We start from the raw sequence: 10385 nt of genomic DNA on the forward strand, positions 1-10385 counted from the left end.
TATCACTGTACACTACATGTAACATTATCACTGTACACTACATGTAACATTATCGCTGTACACTACATGTAACATTATCACTGTACACTACATGTAACATTATCACTGTACACTACATGTAACATTATCACCGTACACTACATGTAACACTGTCACTGTACACTATATGTAACACTGTCACTGTACACTACATGTAACACTCACTGTACACTACATGTAACACTGTCACTGTACACTACATGTAACACTGTCACTGTACACTACATGTAACACTGTCACTGTACACTACATGTAACACTGTCACTGTACACTACATGTAACACTGTCACTGTACACTACATGTAACACTGTCACTGTACACTACATGTAACACTGTCACTGTACACTACATGTAACACTGTCACTGTACACTACATGTAACATTATCACTGTACACTACATGTAACACTGTCACTGTACACTACATGTAACACTGTCACTGTACACTACATGTAACACTGTCACTGTACACTACATGTAACACTGTCACTGTACACTACATGTAACACTGTCACTGTACACTACATGTAACACTGTACACTACATGTAACACTGTCACTGTACACTACATGTAACACTGTCACTGTACACTACATGTAACACTGTCACTGTACACTACATGTAACACTGTCACTGTACACTACATGTAACACTGTCACTGTACACTACATATAACATTATCACTGTACACTACATGTAACATTATCATTGTACACTACATGTAGCATTATCACCGTACACTACATGTAACATTATCACTGTACACTACATGTAACATTATCACTGTACACTACATGTAACATTATCACTCTACACTACATGTAACATTATCACCGTACACTACATGTAACACTGTCACTGTACACTATATGTAACACTGTCACTGTACACTACATGTAACATTATCACTGTACACTACATGTAACATTATCACTGTACACTACATGTAACATTATCACCGTACACTACATGTAACACTGTCACTGTACACTATATGTAACACTGTCACTGTACACTACATGTAACATTATCGCTGTACACTACATGTAACATTATCACTGTACACTACATGTAACATTATCACTGTACACTACATGTAACATTATCGCTGTACACTACATGTAACATTATCGCTGTACACTACATGTAACATTATCACTGTACACTACATGTAACATTATCACTGTACACTACATGTAACATTATCACTGTACACTACATGTAACATTATCACTGTACACTACATATAACATTATCGCTGTACACTACATGTAACATTATCACTGTACACTACATGTAACATTATCACTGTACACTACATGTAACATTATCACTGTACACTACATGTAACATTATCACTGTACACTACATGTAACATTATCACTGTACACTACATGTAACATTATCACTGTACACTACATGTAACATTATCACTGTACACTACATGTAACATTATCACTGTACACTACATGTAACATTATCACTGTACACTACATGTAACATTATCGCTGTACACTACATGTAACATTATCACTGTACACTACATGTAACATTATCACTGTACACTACATGTAACATTATCACTGTACACTACATGTAACATTATCACTGTACACTACATGTAACATTATCACTGTACACTACATGTAACATTATCACCGTACACTACATGTAACACTGTCACTGTACACTATATGTAACACTGTCACTGTACACTACATGTAACATTATCACTGTACACTACATGTAACATTATCACTGTACACTATATGTAACATTATCACTGTACACTACATGTAACATTATCGCTGTACACTACATGTAACATTATCACTGTACACTACATGTAACACTGTCACTGTACACTACATGTAACATTATCGCTGTACACTACATGTAACATTATCACTGTACACTACATGTAACATTATCACTGTACACTACATGTAACATTATCACTGTACACTACATGTAACACTGTCACTGTACACTACATGTAACATTATCGCTGTACACTACATGTAACATTATCACTGTACACTACATGTAACATTATCGCTGTACACTACATGTAACATTATCACTGTACACTACATGTAACATTATCACTGTACACTACATGTAACATTATCGCTGTACACTACATGTAACATTATCGCTGTACACTACATGTAACATTATCGCTGTACACTACATGTAACAATATCACTGTACACTACATGTAACATTATCGCTGTACACTACATGTAACATTATCACTGTACACTACATGTAACAATATCACTGTACACTACATGTAACATTATCACCGTACACTACATGTAACATTATCACCGTACACTACATGTAACATTATCGCTGTACACTACATGTAACAATATCACTGTACACTATATGTAACATTATCGCTGTACACTACATGTAACATTATCACTGTACACTACATGTAACATTATCACTGTACACTACATGTAACATTATCACCGTACACTACATGTAACACTGTCACTGTACACTATATGTAACACTGTCACTGTACACTACATGTAACACTCACTGTACACTACATGTAACACTGTCACTGTACACTACATGTAACACTGTCACTGTACACTACATGTAACACTGTCACTGTACACTACATGTAACACTGTCACTGTACACTACATGTAACACTGTCACTGTACACTACATGTAACACTCACTGTACACTACATGTAACACTGTCACTGTACACTACATGTAACACTGTCACTGTACACTACATGTAACACTGTCACTGTACACTACATGTAACACTGTCACTGTACACTACATGTAACACTGTCACTGTACACTACATGTAACACTGTCACTGTACACTACATGTAACACTGTCACTGTACACTACATGTAACATTATCACTGTACACTACATGTAACATTATCACTGTACACTACATGTAACATTATCACTGTACACTACATGTAACATTATCACCGTACACTACATGTAACACTGTCACTGTACACTATATGTAACACTGTCACTGTACACTACATGTAACATTATCACTGTACACTACATGTAACATTATCACTGTACACTACATGTAACATTATCACCGTACACTACATGTAACATTATCACTGTACACTACATGTAACATTATCACCGTACACTACATGTAACACTGTCACTGTACACTATATGTAACACTGTCACTGTACACTACATGTAACATTATCACTGTACACTACATGTAACATTATCGCTGTACCCTACATGTAACATTATCGCTGTACACTACATGTAACATTATCACTGTACACTACATGTAACACTCTCACTGTACACTACATGTAACATTATCGCTGTACACTACATGTAACATTATCGCTGTACACTACATGTAACATTATCACTGTACACTACATGTAACATTATCACTGTACACTACATGTAACATTATCACTGTACACTACATGTAACATTATCACTGTACACTACATGTAACATTATCACTGTACACTACATGTAACATTATCGCTGTACACTACATGTAACATTATCACTGTACACTACATGTAACATTATCACTGTACACTACATGTAACATTATCGCTGTACACTACATGTAACATTATCACTGTACACTACATGTAACATTATCACTGTACACTACATGTAACATTATCACTGTACACTACATGTAACATTATCACTGTACACTACATGTAACATTATCACCGTACACTACATGTAACACTGTCACTGTACACTATATGTAACACTGTCACTGTACACTACATGTAACATTATCACTGTACACTACATGTAACATTATCACTGTACACTACATGTAACATTATCACTGTGCACTACATGTAACATTATCGCTGTACACTACATGTAACATTATCACTGTACACTACATGTAACATTATCACTGTACACTACATGTAACATTATCACTGTACACTACATGTAACATTATCACTGTGCACTACATGTAACACTCTACATGTAACACTGTCACTGTACACTACATGTAACATTATCACTGTACACTACATGTAACATTATCGCTGTACACTACATGTAACATTATCATTGTACACTACATGTAACATTATCACTGTACACTACATGTAACATTATCACTGTACACTATATGTAACATTATCACTGTACACTACATGTAACATTATCACCGTACACTACATGTAACATTGTCACTGTACACTACATGTAACATTATCACCGTACACTACATGTAACATTATCACTGTACACTATATGTAACACTGTACATGTAACACTGTCACTGTACACTACATGTAACATTATCACTGTACACTACATGTAACATTATCACCGTACACTACATGTAACATTATCACTGTACACTATATGTAACACTGTACATGTAACACTGTCACTGTACACTACATGTAACATTATCACTGTACACTACATGTAACATTATCACCCTACACTACATGTAACATTATCACTGTACACTACATGTAACATTGTCACTGTACACTACATGTAACATTATCGCTGTACACTACATGTAACATTATCACTGTACACTACATGTAACATTATCACTGTACACTACATGTAACATTATCACCGTACACTACATGTAACATTATCACTGTACACTACATGTAACATTATCGCTGTACACTACATGTAACATTATCACTGTACACTACATGTAACATTATCACTGTACACTACATGTAACATTATCACTGTACACTACATGTAACATTATCGCTGTACACTACATGTAACACTGTCACTGTACACTACATGTAACACTGTCACTGTACACTACATGTAACACTGTCACTGTACACTACATGTAACACTGTCACTGTACACATGTAACACTGTCACTGTACACTACATGTAACATTGTCACTGTACACTACATGTAACATTATCGCTGTACACTACATGTAACATTATCACTGTACACTACATGTAACATTATCACTGTACACTACATGTAACATTATCACCGTACACTACATGTAACATTATCACCGTACACTACATGTAACATTATCACTGTACACTACATGTAACATTATCGCTGTACACTACATGTAACATTATCACTGTACACTACATGTAACATTATCACTGTACACTACATGTAACATTATCACTGTACACTACATGTAACATTATCACTGTACACTACATGTAACATTATCACTGTACACTACATGTAACATTATCACTGTACACTACATGTAACATTATCACTGTACACTACATGTAACATTATCACTGTACACTATATGTAACATTATCACTGTACACTACATGTAACATTATCACTGTACACTACATGTAACATTATCACTGTACACTACATGTAACATTATCGCTGTACACTACATGTAACATTATCGCTGTACACTACATGTAACATTATCGCTGTACACTACATGTAACATTATCACTGTACACTACATGTAACATTATCGCTGTACACTACATGTAACATTATCACTGTACACTACATGTAACATTATCACTGTACACTACATGTAACATTATCACTGTACACTACATGTAACATTATCACTGTACACTACATGTAACATTATCACTGTACACTACATGTAACACTGTCACTGTACACTACATGTAACACTGTCACTGTACACTACATGTAACACTGTCACTGTACACTACATGTAACACTGTCACTGTACACATGTAACACTGTCACTGTACACTACATGTAACACTGTCACTGTACACTACATGTAACACTGTCACTGTACACTACATGTAACACTCTCACTGTACACTACATGTAACAGTCACTGTACACTACATGTAACACTCTCACTGTACACATGTAACACTGTCACTGTACACTACATGTAACACTGTCACTGTACACTACATGTAACACTGTCACTGTACACTACATGTAACATTGTCACTGTACACTACATGTAACACTGTCACTGTACACTACATGTAACACTGTCACTGTACACTACATGTAACACTGTCACTGTACACTACATGTAACACTGTCACTGTGCACTACATGTAACACTGTCACTGTACACTACATGTAACACTGTCACTGTACACTACATGTAACACTGTCACTGTACACTACATGTAACACTGTCACTGTACACTACATGTAACATTATCACTGTACACTACATGTAACATTATCACTGTACACTACATGTAACACTGTCACTGCACAATACATGTAACATTATCACTGTACACTACATGTAACATTATCACTGTACACTACATGTAACATTATCACTGTACACTACATGTAACACTGTCACTGCACAATACATGTAACATTATCACTGTACACTACATGTAACACTGTCACTGCACAATACATGTAACATTATCACTGTACACTACATGTAACATTATCACTGTACACTACATGTAACATTATCACTGTACACTACATGTAACATTATCACTGTACACTACATGTAACATTATCACTGTACACTACATGTAACATTATCACTGTACACTACATGTAACATTATCACTGTACACTACATGTAACATTATCACTGTACACTACATGTAACATTATCACTGTACAATACATGTAACACTGTCACTGTACACTACACAACACTCACAATGTAAAACACACAACACTCACTGTACACTACACAACACTCACTGTACACTACACAACACTCACTGTACACTACACAACACTCACAATGTACAATACACAACACTCACTGTACACTACACAACACTCACTGTACACTACACAACACTCACAATGTACAATACACAACACTCACAATATACACTGCACAACACTCACACTGTACACAACACTCGCACTACACAACACAATACTCACACAACACAATACTGACACAACACAACATTCACACTACACAACACTGCACACTACACAACACAATACTCACACAACACAATACTCACACAACACAATACTCACACAACACAATACTCACACAACACAACACTCACACTACACAACACACACTACACAACACAACACACACAACACAACACTCACACAACACACACTGCACACTACACAACACACACTACACAACACACACTACACAACACAATACTCACACTACACAACACTCACACTACACAACACACACTGCACACTACACAACACACACTGCACACTACACATCACTCACAAAAGAAAGGAAGACAATGAAAGAGAGAGTTCAAAAACGAAAGGAGAAATGGGAGGAAATGAAAAAGGAGAGCAGAATAACCCAGGATCAAATGGAAGGACAAGCGCACCCCCCAGAAACACCTGCAGAAGGACTCCAGCCACGACACCCCCAAGGCAACTGAACATTCCAAACCAACCATCATACACCGATCCCTCTGTTTCCACCCCCCGCACCACAGTTACAGTATTAGAACAGAAGTTGAAGGTTTGGTACACAAATGCAGATGGATTAACGAATAAACATGAGGAATGGCAAGAAAGAATCAATGAGAAGTCCCCAGACATCATAGCAGTTACAGAAACAAAACTCATGGAGACAATAACAGATGCAATCTTCCCACCAGGATACCAGATCATGAGGAAAGATAGAAGGGGTAGGGGGGGAGGTGGGGTTGCTCTGCTCGTAAAAAACAGATGGAAATTCGAGAAAATGGAAGGAATAGATGAGACAGGAGAAAGAGACTACATAGCAGGTACACTTCAGTCTGGGGAACACAAAGTGGTCATTGCAGTGATGTATAATCCACCACAGAACTGCAGGAGGCCAAGAGAGGAATATGAAGAGAGCAACAGAGCAATGGTGGACACACTTGCTGAGGTGGCAAGAAGAGCTCACTCCAGCAGAGCAAAGTTGCTGGTTATGGGGGATTTCAACCACAGGGAGATTGACTGGGAAAACCTGGAGCCACATGGGGGTCCCGAAACATGGAGAGCCAGGATGTTGGACGTGGTGCTGGAAAACCTCATGCACCAACATGTTAAGGACACTACCAGAGTGAGAGGGGAGGATGAACCAGCAAGATTGGACCTTGTGTTCACCCTGGGCAGCTCAGACATTGAGGACGTCAAGTATGAGAGTCCCCTAGGAGCTAGCGACCACGTGGTTCTGTGCTTTGAATACATAGTAGAGCTGCAAGTGGAGAGAATAACAGGAGTAGAATGGGAAAAGCCTGACTATAAAAGAGGGGACTACATAGGGTTGAAGAACTTCCTGCGGGAGGTCCAGTGGGACAGAGAACTGGCAGGAAAGCCAGTAAATGAAATGATGGAATATGTAGCAACAAAATGCAAGGAGGCAGTGGAAAGGTTCATTCCCAAGGGCAACAGTAACAACGGGAAGACCAGAACAAGCCCCTGGTTTACCCGACGGTGTAAGGAGGCAAAAACAAAGTGCAATAGAGAATGGAAAAAGTACAGAAGGCAGAGAACACACGAAAATAGGGAGATCAGTCGCAGAGCCAGGAACGAGTACGCACAGGTAAGGAGGGAGGCCCAGCGACAGTATGAAAATGACATAGCATCGAGAATCAAGACTGACCCGAAACTGTTGTATAGCCACATCAGGAGGAAGACAACAGTCAAAGACCAGGTGATCAGATTAAGGACAGAAGGTGGAGAACTCACAAGAAATGATCAGGAGGTATGTGAGGAGCTGAACAGGAGATTTAAGGAAGTTTTTACAGTAGAGACAGGAAGGGCTGTGGGAAGACAGCACAGAAGGGAACATCAAGAGGGAATATACCAACAAGTGTTGGATGACATACGAACAACTGAGGAGGAGGTGAAGAAGCTCTTAAGTGACCTTGACACCTCAAAGGCGATGGGACCGGACAACATCTCCCCATGGGTCCTTAGAGAAGGAGCAGAGATGCTGTGTGTGCCTCTAACCACAATCTTCAACACATCCCTTGAAACTGGGCAACTACCTGAGAAATGGAAGACAGCTAATGTAGTCCCCATATTTAAGAAAGGAAACAGAAACGAGGCACTAAACTACAGACCTGTGTCTCTGACATGTATTGTGTGCAAAGTCATGGAGAAGATTATCAGGAGGAGAGTGGTCGAACACCTGGAAAGGAACAAGATTATAAATGAAAACCAGCATGGGTTCATGGAAGGCAAATCTTGTATCACAAACCTCCTGGAGTTTTATGACAAGGTAACAGAAGTAAGACACGAGAGAGAGGGTTGGGTAGATTGCATTTTCCTAGACTGCAGGAAGGCCTTTGACACAGTTCCCCACAAGAGATTAGTGCAGAAGCTGGAGGATCAGGCACACGTAAAAGGAAGGGCACTGCAATGGATAAGGGAATACCTGACAGGGAGGCAGCAACGAGTCATGGTACGTGAAGAGGTATCACAGTGGGCGCCTGTTACGAGCGGGGTCCCACAGGGGTCAGTTCTAGGACCAGTGCTATTTTTGATATATGTGAACGACATGATGGAAGGAATAGACTCTGAAGTGTCCCTGTTCGCAGATGACGTGAAGTTGATGAGAAGAATTAAATCGGACGAGGATGAGGCAGGACTGCAAAGAGACCTGGAGAGGCTGGACATGTGGTCCAGTAACTGGCTCCTCGAATTCAATCCAGCCAAATGCAAAGTCATGAAGATTGGGGAGGGGCAAAGAAGACCGCAGACAGAATATAGGCTAGGTGGACAAAGACTACAGACCTCACTCAGGGAGAAAGACCTTGGGGTGACCATAACACCGAGCACATCACCGGAGGCACACATCAACCAAATAACCGCTGCAGCATACGGGCGCCTGGCAAACCTGAGAATAGCGTTCCGATACCTTAATAAGGAATCGTTCAAGACACTGTACACTGTGTATGTTAGACCCATACTGGAGTATGCAGCACCAGTCTGGAACCCACACCTGGTCAAGCACGTCAAGAAGTTAGAGAAAGTACAAAGGTTTGCAACAAGGCTAGTCCCAGAGCTCAAGGGAATGTCGTACGAGGAAAGGTTAAGGGAAATCGGACTGACGACACTGGAGGACAGAAGGGTCAGGGGAGACATGATAACGACATACAAGATACTGCGGGGAATAGACAAGGTGGACAGAGATAGGATGTTCCAGAGAGGGGACACAGGGACAAGGGGTCACAACTGGAAGCTGAAGACTCAGACGAGTCACAGGGACGTTAGGAAGTATTTCTTCAGTCATAGAGTTGTAAGCAAGTGGAATAGCCTAGCAAGTGAAGTAGTGGAGGCAGGAACCATACATAGTTTTAAGAAGAGGTATGACAAAGCTCAGGAAGCAGAGAGAGAGAGGATCCAGTAGCGATCAGTGAAGAGGCGGGG

This window comes from Cherax quadricarinatus, chromosome 49 (genome assembly GCF_038502225.1).
Source record: "Cherax quadricarinatus isolate ZL_2023a chromosome 49, ASM3850222v1, whole genome shotgun sequence".
Lineage (NCBI taxonomy): Eukaryota > Metazoa > Arthropoda > Malacostraca > Decapoda > Parastacidae > Cherax > Cherax quadricarinatus.